This window comes from Urocitellus parryii, chromosome 16 (genome assembly GCF_045843805.1).
Source record: "Urocitellus parryii isolate mUroPar1 chromosome 16, mUroPar1.hap1, whole genome shotgun sequence".
NCBI lineage: Eukaryota > Metazoa > Chordata > Mammalia > Rodentia > Sciuridae > Urocitellus > Urocitellus parryii.
The window spans coordinates 22,271,266-22,295,018 of NC_135546.1; the positions used below are offsets into that span (position 1 = coordinate 22,271,266).

Here is a 23,753-nt window from a genome sequence, read left to right on the forward strand (position 1 = left end):
ATAGAATCTTCGACACATTCTTTGGGTTTCTATATGCTATAAATCCTGCATTGTTTTAAAAATGTTTGATCAACGGCCAAAAGCTTTGCAAAAATTTTTCTGCATGTCCTCTCACTCATATGAATTCTGAGGTGCTGAGTAGGGTGTGAACAACTATTGGTGACTCTGTCACCTATTTTACATTTATATAATTTCTGTGCTATCATATCTCTGGTGTGAAATAGTGTTGAACTACTGTGAAATAAGGGTTGATTCATCCTTAAAGACACTGATGCAATGTTTTCATTGTAAAACTTCTCTCCAGTACAAAATCTATAATGTTTAGTAAGATGTGATCTTCAATATTAAAAGCTTTGCCATTCTTCACATTTTTAGGAGTTCTCTCTAGTATGGGTTCTCTGGTGTCGAGTAAGTGATGATTGTTGATTAAAATCTTTGCCACATTCTCTAAATTTGTAGGGCTTCTCTCCAGTGTGGATTCTCAGGTGCTGAGTAAGTACTATTTTTTATTAAAAATTTTGCCACATTCTTTACATTTGTAGGGCTTCTCTCCAGTGTGGATTCGCTGGTGCTCAGTAAGTGATGATTTTTTACTGAAACTCTTGCCACACAATTTACATTTGTAAGGCTTCTCTACAGTATGAATCCTGTTGTGGCAATAGAGATGTGAGTTTGTATTAAAACTTTTGCCACACACTTTACATTTGTAGGGCTTCTCTCCAGTATGAATCCTGTAGTGAGAATCACGCTGTGAGATGCTATTAAAAGCTTTGCCACATTCTTTACATTTGTAGGGCTTCTCTCCAGTGTGGATTCGCTGGTGCTCAGTAAGTGATGATTTTTGACTGAAACTCTTGCCACACAATTTACATTTGTAAGGCTTCTCTCCAGTATGAATTCTGCTGTGGCGATCAAGATTCGACTTTGTATTAAAACTTTTGCCACACACTTTACATTTGTAGGGCTTCTCTCCAGTATTAATTCTCTGGTGATTTTTAAGGCTTGGTTTTTGACTAAAAGTTTTGCAAAGTTGTTTACATATGTGGGGCATCTTTCAGTGTGTGTCCACTGGTGACAAATAAGATTGGAGCTTTTATTAGTAGTTTTGTCACATTCTTTGCATTTGCATGGCATATCTCCTGTATGAACACTGTGATATTGAGTAAAGTTTTTGGGTGTGTTGCATTCTTCACATTTGTAGGTCTTCTCTGCAGAATAAATTTTTGGTGTTGAGTAAGAGTTGAAAATTGTTTAAAGCTTTGCCACACTTTTTTACATTTACAGGTCTTTTCTTCAGTATAAATCCTCTGATGCTTAACAAGTTGTAACATTTCACTAAAAGTTTTTCCACATTCTTTAAACTTATAGGGTTTATCACTGTCATAGTATCTACTGTGTTTAGAAGATGTTGAGCAAGCCGATGCTTTGATATTTTCTTTAAAACTATAGGGCTCGCATTCTCTATAAATTCTCTTGTATTGAGCAAGCTCTGCACTGTTATTAAGAGCCCTTTTACATACCTTACACTTGAAAGTTTTGTCTTGACTACAAATATTTGGCTGAGTAATAGTTTTTGAGCACTGAAGCAAGACTTTCCCACATTTTTCATTTTGGTAAATTGTTTTTACAAAATTACTCGGAGTTTCTCTATATTCATAATTTTTATCACCAATGTAAATATCCTGTTAATTACTGAGGGTAGAGACATGGCTAAAGGTGTTACTTATAGCATTATCTATATAGTGCTCTTTCCAGAAATCTGTATCAGAATTGTCATTGAGCAAGAGTGGGGGAAGTAGAAATCTTTCTACAATTCTTAATATGGTCCATTGGTTTTGTTGCAGAAAAAAATGGACATTTTGTAAAGAAACTCTCAAAAGAATCACTATTAGAAATTTGTCTTAAATATTATCTCTGTGCAAATGTTTGATGGGAAGTTTAACTCAGTGCTACATTTATAATTGGCTAAGTTAAAAACTTACGCAAGGACCAGATATCTTTTCAAATTTTCCCCATTTCCTTTCAGAAGAAATATAGTCATCAAAAATGGCTGTGGATATATTCTTAAGTATAATATATATGTTTAAGAATATATATATCCTTAATACTAATGGAAATACATTAAATAATTTTTCAGAAATTAATTGTTTATGGTGTATTTTGGATATAAAATTTTTATCGCAAATACAGACTACTAATTGGTTTTGTCCATTATAATATGATTTTTGAACTTTACTCTCACCTATATTTTTCCATTGTTTCCTTAGTTGTAAATTGTCAAGGTCACACTTTCCATAACTTCTCTCTCTCTCATTTATTCCCTGCTCTGGTAAAATTTCTCGAGGATGATGAGAAGTCATGGCTGAAATAAATAAAAAATAAATAAAAAACAAACATGTTTACTTACTGTACTGGGCTGAGTATATTTTGCAAACATGGGGAACTACAGCAATTAAGGAACATCAGCAGGGGAGTGGATTATTAAATCCAAGTTCATCGTTATGGCAGAAATATATATGAACAAAGAAAAATCTACACAGAAAAATACTTTGAGAAATTTTCAAATCATCTTACTGTTCACAGTATCCAAGATGCGTACATTACTGTGAAGAGTAATACAGTAGAGGAAAATACATTGTGTTACACAAAGCCTTTCCTCCTTCACAATATATTTTAAAAATTTACCAACTTTCTTCTGCTTCATTAAAAAATATGAAACATGCAAATATTTGCAGACTGTTCAAAAAAGGGGTTCCTGCTTACCACCAGGAAAAAACACAGCTAAGTCAACTGTAAGAAAAGTTATGAATTAATCCAAGGGAATAGTAAATTATCATTTAAATGAAGTTTACTGAACTAAACCAACACACAAAAACAGAATAAAAATTAGTCAAGAATTGTTAATTTTAATAATCAGAAAATGTGTGTTGAAAGAATTTCTTTAGAAAATGTCTGAAAGTGTCAAGGAGGACACAGCAACATAGGATGTTGAGCTAGAAGGATCAAAATTTCAAGGCCAGCCAAAGTAAAATGAAAAAAGAATGAAATGTGGGAAATAATCCATAAGTTTTCTTTCTAGTACTAAAAAACACATCTCAGAAAATAGGAAAAATAAAACATCCAGCCACTTAATTATCACCAATTTGTAAAGACTCAAAGCAGGTATTCAACTAAGTTTTTTAAACTCAGAATATTGAGAGCATCCAAGAGAAAAAGATGGGTCACCTAGATATGTGTAACTATACAATTGTGAAATCCTTAGTTGAAACTTCACAACACAGAAAGGAATTCATGGCTATTTTCAAAAAATGAAAGAATAAAATTATCAACCAAGACATTATATTCACAGCTACTATATTTCAATAGAGAAGGAAAATAATGACTTTAAAGATATAAAAATGCACACACTACTCATCAACACTAGCTGTTCTCCACAAGTACGAAAGGTAATCCTTCATTCTACAATGTAAATGTGCCCAGCAACACAAGTCATATGAAATTTTAAACATGTCTTGGCACAAACAATTGTATTGTATTATAATGATGGTTCACAAAATATGTAATTTTGCAATAGAATTTGAAAGAAAAAGCATAAAAACAAAAGTGTAAATAGGCATGTATATCTGTAACAATAATATAATTTTGAAAGGACACATAAACATATTCAATTTTTTAATAAAGTGAAGTCAAGTTGAAACTCATACAAAGTATGCAAAGGAGATAATTCAGTTTTAAGATTTTTTTTTTGCCAAATGCAAGATTACAAAATTCTGATCAAAATAAACCTTGGCTATCTGAATTAACTCTAAAAATTACAACTGTTGGTAGGCCGCAGGATACTCTAAATCTAAAAATACACACAAAGATGGAAAGCAAGAGGATATAAGAAGGACACATACAAAGGTGACTGTACACAATCTGGGCTGTCTAAATTATTGTACACATAACATAGTTTAAGACAGTAATAGGACATACAAGACGTTTTAAATTTAAAAATAACCTTTGAAAAGAGGCAAAATAGAGAAAAGGAACCTTTCCCTAGGTTCTGAATTAAGAGTAAATACATTCACAACAAACACCCTAGTTTCCAAACACACAAAGAAAACATTGAGAGAGTTCAATGTAAACCAAGAATCACTGTCATACTGAAAGACATCAAACCCCACTTACTGAAAAGGGAAATACAGTGAAGCAAAATGGTAATTGCAAAGCATAAGACTTTACAATAGGTTCAAAATATTTTCATACTTATAGAATCCCTGTTCTTAATCACAAATGGGATATTATGCTGGATAGACCAATTTTATGCATTAAAAAGGTTAATAAATATTTAAGTGATAGTTATTTTTTGACCAACATGGAATAAATATTTGAAGTCAAAAGTGGTAGGGATTTTCAAAAATCACTCAGTATGTGTCAGTTGATTGAACACTCTTGGGCATGCTGTTTTCAATAATTGAAAGATAAAAATTAAAAGATGTTTATACTACTTAAAGTTAACTAGAGGCTCCAGGTAATATTCATTAAACTCTCATTGTTAAAAAGGTTTTGGGTTTTTTTTGCAGATAAATCTGTTAAATTGTATGAATATCCCCCAAAATACAAATAAGAAGACTTTTCACTGCTAAAAATATACTAAAAGTTACAGCATTCAATTGTAAATGCAAACATGGAGTTAGGTAAACGGAGTTCTTAGTGAGTGTGGCAATAAGCCCTCACATCAATAACAAATTAAAAACATTAAACATCAGTGTTGTTACAATGTTATTCAACAGAGCCATCATGAGGGAACGCAAACCAAACATCCCTTGTAAAGAATGGATGAGCCAATTTGAAATATAGAAACAATAAAATTTTGAAGTCAAGGAATTTATTCTAATTATATATTTTACAAAATGTATGTACACTAGGTTAACTGAAATGTCACAGAAAGAATACTGCAGAATTCTAGAACATGACATCTCTAAACTAAAGAAGCAATTTTCTCAACAAAAGAGAATGGTTTTGTGATGGAGAGACAGAAATCAGTCCTTGCTTCCTAGGCATTGTTGTTGTTGTTGTTGTTTTCTGAGATGCAAACTTTTTAAAGATATATTGCATAACAATTTGAATTAATGTTACTGAACTATATATTTAAAATTTTGGACGCAGTAAGTTTGTCCAACTTGACATTCATTCCATGGCAGATAATTTCACAGAAAATCCATTACACATATCAGAAACAACACTGATAAGGAAACTTTAGTGAAAAAAATGTACAAATAAGATTAGAGAAATTGACTTATGATAGTAATGTATTACAACGGGTGGACCTAGAGGTCTTGAGAAATGTGTAAAAATTTCCTGCAAATAATGAAGAGGGGTTGAACTTGTAGACTAGTTTTAGAGTGCTTGCCTAGCATGTATGAGGCCCTGGGTTCAATCCTCAGCACCATATATGAATAAATGGAAAATTCATTAACAACTGAAAAATATTTTAAAATGTTATGGAAGTGCTGTCAGATAATATTGACATTTACAAGGCAATTGGTAGTGTTTTGTTGCTAATTTGAATTTATGGAGACATTACTGGAGGAAAAGCAGGAGACTAGGTAATTTTAAAGCACAAAACACAGGACAGGTTTTTCTATGATAACAAGAGAAAGAAATCAAGGCTTCTCAAAAAATCTTTTCTGTTGGGTAACTTCTCAATCAACCTTTTTGAATTTAGGCTTCCTCCTTTACCTCAACTATGTCCTCTGCTATATGTGGGCCACAGGATTTGACATCACTGCATTCCTCTAAGGAAACCATATGTCAAGTGAAGGATATATAACATGCCAACAAAGGAAAACATTAAGGATGAAAAGAAGCACCATTAACATTGTTTTGTCAGCACCAAGAACTACCCCATCTTCTTTATTGATAGCATAAATGTGAAACTCATTCTTGTGGAGAAGTTCCCAAAATATATACTTCAAGGGAAGAAAATTAAATAATGATAATTAGGAATTTTGAAGGAAAGTTATGCTCACCCACAAAGAGCAGGTTGCTGTAGGTCTCCAACATCACTTCTCTATATAAATTCTGCTGAGCAGGATCCAGGCATTCCCATTCCTCCTCAGAGAAATTAATGGCCACATCCCCGAATGTCAATGGCTCCTGAAATAAAAATTGGTAGATCAATAGCACATGGACCAAACCATTATTCAGTTTTTAGTTTGAATTAACAGTTAGTAGAACCAACTGTCATGTAGGAGAGTGACTTTAATTATGTAAAAACATATTTTCCATTATCGTTCCATTATCTAATTCAGAGGAAAATACATAAGTCCAAAACAGTGTGTGTGTGTGTGTGTGTATGTGTGTGTGTGTGTATTCCATATCAGAGTGAAGTGAAGGATATATACCATAATCCAAGTGCTGAATAAAAGCCCAACTCCTAACTTCCTGCTATCAGTGAATGTGAAATTTGGTGGACATTACAGATGCAAATCAGACTCATCAAAAATATTCTCATCTCTCTCGATAGTCTCTTCTGTAAACCTCACCACCGCATTAGGTGGCTGGAGGCAGGAGCTAGGAGAAGCCGTCTCGGAGCTGGTGTTTAAGATCCAAGTGAGTGCAGTGGCACTTGCCTACAATCCCAGCTACTTTAGATGCAGAGGCAGGAGGACTGCAAGTTCGAAGCCAGCTTCAAGCAAGACCCTATCTCAAAAGGACTGAGGATGTAGCTCAGTGGATTAAAAAAAAAATACATAAGAAGAAAGTTGTAAGCGAGGCGAACCTGCACGCCACGGGCGGGCGGGTCAGGACCAGCAACCAGCCAAGTGACAGCAGCTACACGCGCCGGCGGGGAACGCGGACCGGACCCACTAGGACAGGTCCGGCGGACGGCTGAGGGCTAGGCCCGTCCCCTCCCCCAGTGTCTGCAGGTAGGCGGGGGACTGTGAACACAAGCAGAGCGGGCCCAAAGCCTGCTGAGGGGCGGAACCGGCCCCTCCCCCAGTGCCTGCAAGGGAGGGGAACCTGCAAGCCACGGGCGGGCGGGTCAGGACCAGCAACCAGCCAAGTGACAGCAGATACACGCGCTGGCGGGGAACGCGGACCGGACCCACTAGGACAGGTCCGGCAGATGGCTGAGGGCTAGGCCCGTCCCCTCGCCCAGTGTCTGCAGGTAGGCGGGGGACTGTGAACACCAGCAGAGCGGGCCCAAAGCCTGCTGTGGGGAGGAACCGGCCCCTCCCCCAGTGCCTGCAAGCTAGGCCAACCTGCAACCCATCGGGAGGTTAGGCCCAGCAACATATGGAGTGACACAGGTGCCCCTGGCGCCTGCTGGGTAGGTGGACCTTTGACCGACCAGCAAAGCAGACCTAGGGCCTGCCAGCATGGTAGACGGATCACACTAATTGGAGGAGGATCACAGCCACTACCTGCCCTGCAAGGGTGATTTTTCAACTATACAAGAGCAATATAAATAAATAGAGGGGGAAAATATCAAAGACACAACAATTTCACCAAGCAGAAAGAAACACCAGCAGTATGAAATGACAAGGAAAGAAAGGACCACAGGCAATGCAGGTCAACTCAACTTTAGAAGAGGTAATAGCTGCAACAGATGGAATGTCAGATAGAGAGCTCAGGACATACATGCTTCAGATGATCTAGAGTCTCAAGGAAGACATGAGACAGCAAAATCAGACAATGAAAGATCACATTGATCTTTTACTTCCTGGATTTGTTTGTCAATTTCACACGGAGATAGCGGTAATAAAAAACAAACAAATAGAAATACTAGAAATGCAGGAAACAATAAACCAACTTAAAAACTCAATTGAGAATACTACCAGCAGAGTGGATCACTTAGAAGATAGAACATCAGACAATGAAGACAGAGTATTTCAACTTGAAAAGAACATAGATAGCTCAGCAAGTCTACTAAGAAACCATGAGCAGAACATTCAAGAGCTATGGGATAATATCAAAAGACCAAACTTAAGAGTCATTGGGATACAGGAAGGCACAGAGCTCCAAACCAAAGGATTAAGCAATCTATTCAGTGAAATAATACAAGAAAACTTCCCAGACTTGAAGAATGAGACAGAATCCCAAATCCTAGAAGCCTACAGGACGCCGAATGTGCAAAATCATAAGAGATCCACACCTAGACACATTATAATGAAGATGTCCAACATACAGAATAAGGAGAGAATTTTAAAAGCTACAAGGGAAAGGAAGCAGATTACATTTAGGGGTAAACCAATCAGAATAACAGCTGATCTCTCAACACAGACTCTAAAAGCTAGAAGATCCTGGAATAACATATTTCAAACGCTTAAAGAAAATGGATTCCAACCAAGAATCTTGTATCCGGCGAAATTAAGCTTCAGGTTAGAAGATGAAATTAAAACCTTCCACGATAAACAAAAGTTAAAAGAATTCGCAGCTAGAAAACCATCTCTTCAAAAAATCCTTGGCAAAACATTACAGGAAGAGGAAATGGAAAATAACACTGATAACCAACAATGGGAGGTAGGACAGTAAAGGGGGGAAAGTAGTCAAAGAGGATAACAAATCAGGTTTAGTAACATCAATAAACAAATATGGATAGAAGAACAAACCATATCTCAATAATAACCCTAAATGTTAATGGCTTAAACTCACCAATTAAGAGACACAGGCTAGTAGAATGGATCACAAAGCAAGACCCAACAATATGCTGTCTACAGGAGACGCATTTGATAGGAAAAGATGTACATAGACTGAAGGTGAAAGGTTGGGAAAAATCATATCACTCATATGGACCACGGAAACAAGCAGGAGTGTCCATACTCATATCTAATAAAATAGATTTCAAGCCAAAGCTAATCAAAAGGGATAAAGAAGGACACTTCATACTGCTCAAGGGAACCATACACCAACAAGACATAACAATCATAAATATATATGCCCCAAATAATGGTGCAGCCGTGTTCATCAAGCAAACTCTTCTCAAGTTCAAGAGTCTAATAGACCACCATACAGTAATCATGGGAGACTTCAACACACCTCTCTCACCACTGGACAGATCTTCCAAACAAAAGTTAAATAAGGAAACTATAGAACTCAATAACACAATTAACAACCTAGACTTAATTGACATATATAGACTATACCACCCAACATCAAGTAGCTACACTTTTTTCTCAGCAGCACATGGAACCTTCTCAAAAATAGACCATATACTATGTCACAGGGCAACTCTTAGACAATAAAAAGAGGTAGAGATAATACCATGCATCTTGTCTGATCATAATGGAATGAAACTGAAAATCAATGATAAAAGAAGGAAGGAAAAATCAAACATCACCTGGAGAATGAACAATAGGTTGCTGAGTGATCAATGGGTTTTAGAAGACATCAAGGAGGAAATTAAAAAATTCCTAGAGTTAAATGAAAACACAGACACAACATATCAGAATCTATGGGACACATTGAAAGCAGTTCTAAGAGGAAAATTCATTGCTTGGAGTTCATTCCTCAAAAAAAGAAAAAACCAACAAATAAATGATCTCATACTTCATCTCAAAATCCTAGAAAAAGAAGAGCAAAACAAGAGCAAAAGAAGTAGAAGGCAAGAAATAATTAAAATCAGAGCTGAAATTAATGGAATTGAAACAAAAGAAACAATTGAAAAAATTGACAAAACTAAAAGCTGGTTCTTTGAAAAAATAAATAAAATTGACAGACCCTTAGCCATGCTAACGAAGAGAAGAAGAGAGAGAACCCAAATTACTAGCATACGGGATGAAAAAGGCAATATCACAACAGACACTTCAGAAATACAGAAGATAATCAGAAATTACTTTGAATCCTTATACTCCAATAAAATAGAAGATAGTGAAGGCGTAGATAAATTCCTTGAGTCTTATGATCTGCCCAGATTGAGCCAGGAGGATATAGACAACCTAAACAGACCAATAACAATAGAGGAAATAGAAGAAACCATCAAAAGACTACCAACTAAGAAAAGCCCAGGACCGGATGGGTATACAGCAGAGTTTTACAAAACCTTTAAAGAGGAACTAACACCAATACTTTTCAAGCTATTTCAGGAAATAGAAAAAGAGGGAGAACTTCCAAATTCATTCTACGAGGCCAACATCACCCTGATTCCGAAACCAGACAAAGACACTTCAAAGAAAGAAAACTACAGACCAATATCTCTAATGAACCTTGATGCAAAAATCCTCAATAAAATTCTGGCGAATTGGATTCAAATACATATCAAAAAAATTATACACCATGATCAAGTAGGATTCATCCCTGGTATGCAAGGTTGGTTCAATATACGGAAATCAATAAATGTTATCCACCACATCAATAGACTTAAAAATAAGAACCATATGATCATCTCGATAGATGCAGAAAAAGCATTCGACAAAGTACAGCATCCCTTTATGTTCAAAACTCTAGAAAAATTAGGGATAACTGGATCATACCTCAACATTGTAAAAGCAATCTATGATAAGCCACAGGCCAGCATCATTCTGAATGGAGAAAAATTGAAGGCATTCCCTCTAAGATCTGGTACAAGACAAGGATGCCCTCTCTCACCACTTCTGTTCAACATAGTCCTCGAAACACTAGCCAGAGCAATTAGGCAGACGAAAGAAATTAAAGGCATAAAAATAGGAAAAGAAGAACTTAAATTATCACTATTTGCAGATGATATGATTCTATACCTAGCAGACCCAAAAGGGTCTACAAAGAAGCTATTAGAGCTAATAAATGAATTCAGCAAAGTGGCAGGATATAAGATCAACACGCATAAATCAAAGGCATTCCTGTATATCAGCGACAAATCCTCTGAAACAGAAATGAGGACAACTACTCCATTCACAATACCCCCCCAAAAAATAAAATACTTGGGAATCAACCTAACAAAAGAGGTGAAAGATTTATACAATGAAAATTACAGAACCCTAAAGAAAGACATAGAAGAAGACCTTAGAAGATGGAAAAATATACCCTGCTCATGGATAGGCAGAACTAACATCATCAAAATGGCGATATTACCAAAAGTCCTATATAAGTTCAATGCAATGCCAATCAAAATCCCAACAGCATATTTTGTAGAAATTGATAAAAGAATCATGAAATTCATATGGAATAATAAAAGACCCAGAATAGCAAAAACAATACTAAGCAGGAAGTGTGAATCAGGCGGTATAGCGATACCAGACTTCAAACTATACTACAGAGCAATAGTAACAAAAACAGCATGGTACTGGTACCAAAACAGGCAGGTGGACCAATGGTACAGAATAGAGGATACAGTAACCAATCCACAAAACTACAACTATCTTATTTTTGATAAAGAGGCTAAAAGCATGCAATGGAGGAAGGATAGCATCTTCAACAAATGGTGCTGGGAAAACTGGAAATCCATTTGCACCAAAATGAATCTGAATCCCTATCTCTCGCCGTGCACAAAAGTTAACTCAAAATGGATCAAGGAGCTTGATATTAAATCAGAGACATGGCATCTGATAGAAGAAAAAGTTGGTTATGATCTACACGCTGTGGGATCGGGCTCCAAATTCCTCAATAGGACACCCATAGCGCTAGAGTTAACAAATAGAATCAACAAATGGGACTTACTCAAACTAAAAAGTTTTTTCTCAGCAAAAGAAACAATAAGAGAGATAAACAGGGAGCCTACATCCTGGGAACAAATCTTTACTCCACACACTTCAGATAGAGCCCTAATAACCAGAATATACAAAGAACTCAAAAAATTAGACAATAAGATAACAAATAACCCAATCAATAAATGGGCCAAGGACCTGAACAGACACTTCTCAGAGGAGGACATACAATCAATCAACAAGTACATGAAAAAATGCTCACCATCGCTAGCAGTCAGAGAAATGCAAATCAAAACTACCCTAAGATACCATCTCACTCCAGTAAGACTGGCAGCCATTAGGAAGGCAAACAACAATAAGTGCTGGAGAGGATGCGGGGAAAAGGGCACTCTTGTTCATTGCTGGTGGGACTGCAAATTGGTGCAGCCAATTTGGAAAGCAGTATGGAGATTTCTTGGAAAGCTGGGAATGGAACCACCATTTGACCCAGCTATCCCCCTTTTCGGTCTATTCCCTAAAGCCCTAACAAGAGCATGCTACAGGGACACTGCTACATCGATGTTCATAGCAGCTCAATTCACGATAGCAAGACTGTGGAACCAGCCTAGATGCCCTTCAATAGATGAATGGATAAAAAAAAATGTGGCATTTATATACTATGGAGTATTACTCTGCATTAAAAAATGACAAAATCATAGAATTTGGAGGGAAATGGATGGCATTAGAGCAGATTATGCTAAGTGAAGCTAGTCAATCTTTAAAAAACAAATACCAAATGACTCCTTTGATATAAGGGGAGTAAACAAGGACAGGGTAGGGACGAAGAGCTTGAGAAGAAGATTTACATTAAACAGGGATGAGAGGTGGGAGGGAAAGGGAGTGAGAAGGGAAATTGCATGGAAATGGAAGGCGATCCTCAGGGTTATACAAAATGTCATATAAGAGGAAAGGAGGGGTAAGACAAGATAATACAAATGGAAGAAATGATTTACAGTAGAAGGGGTAGAGAGAGAAAAGGGGAGGGGAGGGGAGGGGAGGGGTGATAGTAGAGAATAGGACAGACAGCAGAATACATCAGACACTAGAAAGGCAATATGTCAATCAATGGAAGGGAAACTGATGTGATACAGCAATTTGTATACGGGGTAAAAGCGGGAGTTCATAATCCACGTGAATCAACCGTGTAATATGATGTATTAAGAACTATGTAATGTTATGAACGACCAATAAAAAAAAAAAAGAAAGTTGTGTAAAAAATTAGGTCTTCAATCTGTTAAGAGAATTTAAAGTACTCTAGAATACAGAATATATCAGTAATCACATTTGCTTAGCATTTTTTTTCTGCAAGAACAGGAGGAAGGAAAGCAGATTTCTAGTAGAAACTGAAATTCTCTCCAAGATACCTTTATATATATACTATATGGCTAATTTAGAAAGAAAAAACCTCTATGATTCAAAGTGAGAAGAGACAGAAAATATATTCAGGTTTAATTTTTTCACAGGAGATTTTGGCTTTACCTTTCATGTATAAAATCACTAGACTAAAAAAAGGAAACTCTCCAGCTCTCAGATACTTTAAGTTGCCATATATTTTGTAAAGTAGTATAATAAAACAGTAATTTATTCTGAAAAAAAAAATTCTCATAGGGAGATTGTGCCCAAGGGAGACAAGAAGAGTGGTAAAAAAGCTTTTGAAAACAGTCTGGTTCCTATTCTGTCTGCTTTATACCCATGGGATAGATTGAGCTCCCAAAACAATTAGTTTCAAGTATCATCCATGACACATTCCCAGTGTGTAAAATATTCATATAATATTAACATTTGGAGACATGTAAAGTGACACTTCCACCTTGTGAAAAGACAAACTTGAAATATTTGAAGTTCTATAAGCAGTTCAACGAGTGAATAAGATTGGTACAATAGAGGCCCAGGCAACAGCACATATGTGTTCAAAGGACTGAGGCAAAGAAATGGTTAATAAAAGAAAAAATACCTTTTGATATAATTGTTATGGAAAAATAATAGTAACAATAAGTTACTTAAGACTCATACAACCAAGTAAATATAACCAAGGAAAACGATGGTTTTGAGAAATACATAATAAAATTATTAGTCATAAGAGGCACAGGACTGTCAACATCTGTGTGTGCAAAAGGAAGATGAGATCAGTAAGACACACCAGAAGTGTCCACACGGGTTTTCTGCATGTGGATGAATCATAATTACTTAAACATAGCTACTTTATTGGAACAATTACCTTGACACCTGCGCATAATCACCCCATCTACACAAATAACTAATTAAAAATCTTTGATAGCAAAATGTTTAAATAACTGAGCAAATTGGAATTTTAAGGTATCAAAATTTTATGAAAGAACAACAACAAGAAGACAAATCAGGTTAGTAGATGATTAGAGTCACTGTTCACAAAACACAAAAAATAAAAATCCTGACATGTTAGAATAAATATATTTTCAAAACTGTGGGGCACCCTCACTGTAACACTGTAGCCTTCTGTGGCTCATTCCTAAGAAGTGAGTGAGGTAATTCTGGACAGCTAAGAAAATAAAGTCCACACACCTCAGATACCTTTGGCAAAGAAAGGAAATGCTTAGTCTTCCAGAGTCACAATTCTCACCAGTCAACAGACACATAGCTGCATTCAGTTATAAGTCACTTATAAGTCTGATGTCACTTATAAGTCCCAGAATGTCATCTACACTGCTGATCAACTTCCTGTAAATTGGTGGACCCTACAACTACCAAACATAGAAAGGAGCAATCAATATTAAGTGTTAGTTATCTACAAGTCTAATAAATGATTAAACACAACCATGATAAAATCCTAACAAGTTTTTGCATAAATATTGAAAAATTGGCTTCTAAAGGCTATATGGAGAAGGCAGGCATATAGAATGGTCAACAATTCTGTAGAATAAGTTTACAGGACTGAAATATCAGATACTGAGATGTACTATGAACTTAAAGTAACCCAAAAGGTGAGATATGTGGCAAGGAGAATACAAACAGATTAGTGAGATAGAACAAAGCCTAGAAAGAAACTCAAAAAAATTCACGAAATGAAGGACTTCACTGGAGATGATATAATATTTTTAATTAATTATGAATAACTTGGCATCTGTATGCAAAGAAATGAATTTGACCTAGAACTTGCAACTTTTACAAAATGAAATCCTTCATCTGAAAGAACATGTTAAATTTGTAGCTTGTGTCAGACAACATAGCAGAAATTCTATATGGCTTTGTCCTTGACATGAACATTCAAAGCCAGAAGTACCATCTATAAATAAGAAGCTTAATGAATTTTTATTCTGTTGAAAACTATTCTGTATTTTGAAGTATGCTATAAACTGAATGAGAAGAAACTAGATGAAGTATTTGAATATATTCAAATATGTATATGGCATATATATATATATATATATGGCATTGGGTTTGATCTTCAGAACCACATATAAACTAATAACAAATAAAGGTCCATTGATAACTAAATAATATTTTAAAAAAACACTGAGCAAGAAAACAATGAGTTTCAAAATGGCACTATCACATATAATGATATTAGAAACCCATAAGGAGCAATAGTAAGAATAATATAATTAGAAACTATAATATATACAGATCCATGAAGATGAGATTTGTGTATCAATCTATATCTGTTTTTCTATAGACTTCTGTATATGTACATACTTAGATTTATAATTATTGATATATAAAATACAGAATTACATAGTTTAAGCATATATCTTAAAAAAACCTATATTATAATTCATTCATTAATGACTCATTGTATATAATTAATGCATAAATACAGAATAACTTGTAAGGTTTTCACTTAGAGATATTTACACAATAATATTCTATGGAGTTATGGTTGTAGTTAAGTGGTGCAGAATTTGTACAGCTTGTGCAAGACCTTGGGTTTGATTGCAGGAACACAAAAAAAATGCAATAGTTTCCACTAAGGCCATGATAACATAATGATATTTGACAGATATTTCAGTCATTTTCTTGGAAAACCACAGAATTTAGTGGGTTTCTGTGTCTCCTATATGTAGTAGAAACTTCAATATCTGAAAACTTCTACTTGAAATATTTTTACCAATCCCCATTAATTTCTAATGTCATTAAGTTAAAACATTCAATCATGATCCTCGTGTACCTTAAGCATAATTTTTATTTAAACTTTCATTTTTTGCTTTTCTTTGTTTCTACCTAGTGCCCAGCCTTTTTTAGTATGGAATTCATAACGTCCCCAAGTTATTCCTCCTGTTCAAACACCATGGTTCCAAGAACTGTAGCTGAAATGTACAAACTGCCCCCTTAGGGAATCTAGACTGATAGCCCTGCCCTGGATGAGCCCATGTATCAGTACATTCTTAAAAGTCAAAGCCATAAGGAACAAATTGTTATGCCTTTTATCTTTCTAAAGGTTGTTGTCTAGTGAACAAACCAGTATTAAAATTTACACAAATCTAAAAATTTAAGAAAGCAGATTTAAAAATGACAAGGGATGCAAAAATTAAAAATAATTCTTTGGGAGAATGTAAATAGGTGTTAGAAGGAACTGATTTTTTTATGTATAAAAATATCAAAAACTAAACAATGGTGATTGTTTTACAACATTGTGACTACTGTATAATCTATGGGATTGTAACCTTAAAAATTGTAAATTAGATTTTAATTATATTTTGCCAGAAGAAAAAAAAAGTTTTTGTAAGAGGAACAAGAAAAATGTCAAAACCATAGCAAAAATAATAATTATAAAATAATAAAAGATTTCAAAAGGCAAACAAAAATGCAAGTGATATTTGCCCAATAAATAACACTATTTCCATAATGAGAAACATTTATTTGAATATGCTACTGCCTATATATAATGATCAACAGTTGATTGTTTTCTTATGCCTGACATATTTGTATCAGAAAAGCATGTCCGAGTAGCCATGAATATTGCCTATCTGTAATTTTAATTAATAGTTTATTTAGATAGAGCCACATTTTTTCCCCCAACATCCCAATTCACCATAGCCAAATTATGGAAGCACTTCCCATTATGGATGCAGCTCCCAATAGATGAATTGAGTAATAAAATGTGATACACACAATGGAGTTTTTAGTCAGCTATAAATAATTTTATTGACAAATGTCACAATTTAAATGGACAGAAATGAACAACATCATGCTATGTGAAATAAATCAGACTGATCAAGGGTCAAATGTTTTCTTTCACATGCAGCAGCTACAGCAAAACAAAGGGAAAGGAGAGTTGGATATCATAAATATACAGGAAAGATTAGTGGAGTATAAGGGGATTGGGTGGGAGTGACAGGAAAGGAGAATATCAAATGTAATACACACATACCACTGTGAATTCCAACTTCCTGTATATGTAGAAAGCATCAACCATAAATGAATACATAGATTAATAAAATAGACGAAGGAGAATATTGGGGAAAAATAATGAAGGGAAAAATAAGGTAATGAGAATTGAAAGGGATTAAATTAATTTAACAAAAGAGGTGAAAGCCTTGTACAATGAAAAGTACAACTTGGTAAAGAAAAAAAAATTAAAGAAGACCTAGAAGATAGAATGTTCTACCTTGTTCTTAAATAGGTAGAAGTAATATTGTCAAAATGACCATGCTACCAAAAGCACTGTACAGATTTAATGCAATTCCAATCAAAATCCCAAGACATTCCTCATGGAAATAGAAAAATAAATAAAAATTAATCCTGGAAAAACAAAGAGACCCAGAAGAGGCAAAGCAATCCTTAGAAGAGGAAGGCAGGTGGCATCACTATACCACACCTTAAACTATACTTCAGAGAAATAGTAACAAAACAGTGTGGTACTGGCACCAAAATAGACAAGTAAACCAATGGTATAGAATAGAGAACACAGAGAATAACTCACATAAATACAAACATTTCATACTAGACAAAGGTACCCAAAACATATTGGAGGAAAAATAGACTTTTCAACAAATGGTACTAGGGAAAGTGCAAATCCATATGCAGCAAAATGAATTTAAGACCCTCTCTTTTATCATGCACAAAACTCAAATCAATGTGGATCAAGGACCTAGGAATTAAACCAGAGACCCTATACCTAAGAGAAGAAAATATAGGTCCAAATCTTCATCATGTCCGATTAGGTCCCTACATCCTTATTAAGACTATTATAGCATAAGAATTAAAACCAGGAATCAATAAGTGGATGGATCAAAACTAAACAGCTTTTCAGCAAAAGATACAAGCAGTGAGGTGAAGAGACGTCCTAAATCCTGTGAGCAAATTCTTACCACTCACATGTCAGATACAGCCCTCATCTGTAGGGTATATGAAGAACTCAATGTTGACACCAAAAAAACAAAAACAAAAACAAAAACAAAAACACACACACACAACCATATAACCCAATGGATAAATGGACCAAGGAACTCATCAAGCATTTCTCAGAATATTATATACAAATGAGCAACAAATATATATGAAAAGTTCAGCATAGCAATTAGAGAAATGCAAATCAAAGCTAAGATTTCATCTCACTCATCCAGAATTGCAGATTTTATGCGTATAAAGAATAAGTGTCAGCAAGGATGTGGGGGAAAAGGCACATTGATACATTGCTGGTGGGGATGCAAATTTGTGCAGGCAATATGGAAAGCAGTATGGAGAGTCCTTGGAAATCTGGGAATGGAACCACCATTTGGCCCACCTATCCCACTCCTCAGTCTATACCCAAAGGGCTTAAAAACAGCATACTATAGGGACACAGCCACATCAATGTTTATAGCAGCACAATTTACAATAGCTAAACTCTGGAGCCAACCTAGATGCCCTTCAGTGGATGAATGGATAAAGAATATGTGATGTGATTATATATATATATATATATATATATATATATATATATATATATATATAATGGAATATTACTCAGCACTAAAAAAGAATAAAAACATTGCGTTTGACAGTAAAGGAATGGAGTTGGAGAATATTATGTTAGGAGAAGTTAGCCAATATTCCCAAAAAACTAATGCTAAGTATTTTCTCTGATATATGTGGGGTGACTCACAGTGGGGTAAGGAGAGACAACTTGAGAGGATTAGATTAATTCTAGATAGGGAAGACAGTGAAAGGAAAATGGATGGGGAAGGGGATTAGCAAGGATTGTGGAATATTATCAACATCATTATTCAAAAACACATGTATGAAAATTTGAATTTGATGACAACATACCTTATATACAAACAGATATGAAAATTGTGTTATATAAGAGTTGTAATGGAGAAAGAAATAAGTATATGTAAAATGGCATGAATTAGCATGAACATACTTTTTTATACAGAGATATGAAAAATTGTGCTTTGTGTGCAATACAGATTGTAATGCATTCCACTGTTGTCATGTATTTAAAAAATAAATAATTTTTTAAAAAAGAAAGTTATTGGAACCTGTTGGGCACACTATAAGCCTACAGAGTAAAGATTGTAAAACCTTGAAAACACAGAGATGGAAGAGAAGATGCATGAACAACATAAAAAAACTAAGAAGAATGTGCCCCAAAAAAGATGCTACATTATTAGAATCCATGGTCAGAATATCAGGAGAAAAAACAGAGAAGGAGTGTAGGAGGAACATAATTTTCTGTGAATTAAAGGATGATATAAGAGCAAATACAGGTAGCAGAGTATCATTTTGATAAAGAGTTACATAAGCAAATACAGAAAGCAAAAGTTTCCTTCAATAAGGAGATAGAAATTCTGAAAAAACAAACAAACAGATATCCTTGAAATGAAAGAGACAGTAAATCAAATTAAAAACTCAATAGGAAGCATCTCCAACAGAATAGATCACTTGAAAGACAGAACCTCTGACATTGATGGCAAAATATATAATCTTAAAAAAATGAAGTTGACCCCAGTGAAGATGGTAAGAAACCATGAGCAGAAGATTCAAGAATAATGAGATAACACGAAAAGACCAAATTTAACAACTATTCGATAGAGGAAGGAATAGACATCTAAACTACAAAAAATGGACAATCTATTCAATGAAATAATATCAGAAACATTTCCAAACATGTAGAGTGAATTGGAAAATCAAATACAAGCAGCATACAGGACACCAAATGAACAAAATCACAACAGATAAACACCAACGCACATCATAATGAAAACACTTAGCATTCAGGAGAAGCAGAGTATTTTAAAAGCCACAAGAAAAAGGAATCAGATTATATATGGGACAAAAAAAAATGGAATCTCTGATTTCTCAACCAAGACCCTGAAAGCTACAAGATCCTGCAACAACATATACCAAGCTCTGAAAGAAACAGATGCCAACCAAGAATTATACCCAGCAAAATTAAATTTTGATTAGCAATTGAATTTGGATATAGATGTTATTTTTCTGACAAAACAAAAACCTTCCATGATACACAAAACTTGAACGAATTTACAACTAGAAGGCCTGCACTACAGCACATCCTTGGCAAAAAAAAATCCATGAGGAGGAAATGAAAAACAATGAAAATTAGAAAACAGACGTATCCCTCTAAATGAAAAACCTATCAAAGAGCAAGTTAAATACCAAAAATAAACAAAAAATAACTGAGAATACAAATCATGTCTCAATAATAACCCTGAATGTTAATTTCTAAAACTCAGCAATCCAAAGACTGGCAGATTGGATTTAAAAAGAAGACCCAACAATATGCTGCCTCCAAGTCACTCATTTCATAGGAAGACACCCACAGACTGAAAGTGACAGGTTGGAAAAAATATATATCACTTGGGCTGGGGCTGGGGCTCAGTGGTAGAGTGCTCACCTAGCATGTTTGAGGCCCTGGGTTTGATCCTCAGCACCACATAAAAATAAATAGATAAAATAAAGATATTGTGTCCATCTATAAAAAATAAATATTAAAAAACATAACACTCACATGGACTGTGGAAGCAAGCAGGGGTTTCCATCCTTATATCAAATAATGTGGACTTCAAGTGAAAATTAGTCAGACGGGATAAAGGAGGACCTTTCATACTGCTTAAGGGAACCATACACCAACAAGACAGAACAATTATAAATATTTATGCCACAAACAATGGAGCATCTATGTTCAAACAGAATCCTCTCAAGTTCAAGGTCCAAGTAGACTACAAGACAATAATTCTGGGTGACTTTAACACACCTCTTTTACCACTGGATAGATATTCCAAACAAAACCCAAACAGAAATTATAGAACTCAATAATACAATCAATAACTTAGATTTAACTGACATACATATACTATTTCATCTTTCAATAGGTGAAGACACTTTCTTCTCAGCAGCAAATGGGTATTTCTCTAAAATAGACCATATATTATGCCACAAAGCAACTCTAAGCAAATACAGAAAAGTAAGGATACTACCCTTCATTCTATAAGATGATAATGGATTGAAATTACAAATCAATGATAAAAATGGAAGATTCTCCAACACCTGGAGACTAAATTATATGCTATTGAATGAAAAATGGGTTGCAGAAAACATCAAAGTGGAGATTTAAAAATTCTTAGAGGTGAATGAGAATACAGATACAACATATCAAAGTCTCTGGGACACTATGATCGCATTACTAAGAGGAAAGTTCATTGCATGAAGTTCATTCCTTAAAACAAGAAAAAGTCAAATAAATGACCTAAAATTGCATCTCAAAGCCCTAGAGAAAAAAAATGAATCAATATCAAAAGCAGTAAAGGACAGAAAATAATTAAAATCAGAGCTGAAATCAATGAAATTGAAACCAAAGAAGCAATTAAAAATTGACAAAATGACTGGGAATGGAACCACCATTTGACCGAGCTATCTCACTCCCCAGTCTATACCCAAAGGACTTAAAAACAGCATACTACAAGGACATAGCCACAATTATTTTAGCAGAACAATTCACAATAGCCAAACTATGGAGCCAACCCAGATGTCCTTCAATTGATGAATGGATAAAGAAAATGTGGCATTTGTACACAAAGAAATATTACTCAGGAGTAAAAGAGAATAAAATCATAGCATTTGCAGGTAAATAGATGGCAATGGAGAAGATAATGCTAAGTGAAGTTATCCAATCCCCAAAAACAAATGCCCAATGTTTTCTTTGATATATGGAGGCTGACTATATTGGGGAAGGGAGGGGGAGCATGGGAGGAATACATGAATTCTATTTAAGGCAACGGGGTGGGAAGGGAGGGGCCAGGGGATTAGAAAGGGTGGTGGAATGTGATGGACACCATTATCCAAAGTACATGTATTAAGAAATGAATTGGTGTAAACATACTTTATATACAGAGATGAAAAATTGTGCTGTACATGTGTAGTAAGAATTGTGATACATTCTGCTGCCACATATTTGTTAAATTAATTAATTTTTTTTAAAAAAATTTCAAAATGAAAAGTTGGCCCTTTGAAAAAATAAATACATTTGATAAACCCTTATCCATGCTAATGTAGAGAAAGTAAAAAAACTCCAATTGCTAAAATCCATGACAAAAAAGAATATCACTATGAACACTAGAGAAATGAACATAATTTGAAATTATTTTGAAAATTTGTACTCTGATAAAACAGAAAATATTGAAGACATCAACAAATGTCTAGAATCATATAGTTTATCCAAACTGAGTGAGGATGATATATATAAGTTAAACAGATCATTTTCAAGCAATGAATTAGAAGACACCTTCAACAGCCTACCAACCACAAAAAAAAGCCCAGGACTTAATGGATACAAGACCTTCAAAGAAAAACTAACACAAACAATCCTCAAATTATTCCATGTAATTGAAAAAGAGGGAACACTTCCAAACTCTCTATGAGGCCAATATCACCTTTATTCTAAAATCAAAGACACATCAAGAAAGAAAACTTCAGACCAACCTCTCTAAAAAACAGATGCAAAAATTCTCAATGAAATTCTGGCAAATAAAATACAAAAACATATCAAAAAGATGGTGCATCATGATCAAGTGGAATTCACCCCAGGGATGCAAGTTTGGTTAAACATACAGAGATCAATAAATGTAATTCATCGCATCAGTAGATTTAAACATAAGAATCATATGATCATCTCAATAAATGCAGAAAAAGCATTTAACAAAATACAGCAACTCTTCATGTTCAAAATACGAGAAAACTAGGGATAACAGGAACTTACCTCAACATTGTAAAGGCTGTCTACACTAAGCCCCAGGCCAACATCATTCTAAATGGAGAGCAACTGAAGGCATTCCCTCTAAAATCTGGAACAATACAGGGATGCCCTCTCTCACCATTTCTATTCAACATAGTTCTTGAAACACTGGCCAGAGCAATTAGACAGAGGAAAGAAATTAAAGGAATAAGTATAGGAAAAGAAGAAATTAAATTAGCACTATTTGCTGATGATATAATTTTGTACCTAGAAGACCTAAAAAATTCAACTAGAAAACTTGTATAACAAGAATTCAGCATAGTAGCAGGATATAAAATTAACACCCATAAATCAAAGGCATTTCTGTATATCAGTGACAAATCCTCTCAGAAGGAGATGAGGAAAAACTCAAGGACATAAAAATGAAACCAGAGACACTGCATATAACAGAAGCAAAAGTAGGCCCTAAACTTCATCATGTGAGATTAGGCCACAACTTTCCTAATAAGACTCCTATAGCACAAGAATTAAAACCAAGAATCAACAAATGGGATGGATTCAAACTAAAAAGTTTTTTTATCAAAAAAAAAAAAAAACAGAATAGAGAGTCTACTTCCTGGGAGCAAATTTTTACCCCTCATACATCAGATAGAGCACTAATCTCTAGGGTATATAAAGAACCCAAAAATATTAACAAAAAATAATAATCCAATCAATAAATAGGCCAAGGACCTGAACAGACACTTCTCAGAAGAGGATATACAATCAATCAACAAATATATGAAAAAATGGTCATCATCTCTAGCAATCAGAAAAATGCAAATCAAAACCACTCTAAGATACTATCTCACTCTAGTCAGAATGGCAGCTATTATGAAGACAAACAACAATAAGTATTGGCCAGGATGTGGGGGAAAAGATACACTCATACACTGCTGGTGGAACTGGAA

The 23,753-nt window shown here is 34.7% G+C and overlaps 1 pseudogene; it reads right to left on the bottom strand.

Moving 5' to 3' along the window:
- Nucleotides 1-371: 371 nt before the first annotated feature.
- LOC144250627 (uncharacterized) overlaps nucleotides 372-23,753 on the bottom strand; it is a 79,473-nt pseudogene continuing 56,091 nt past the window's right edge.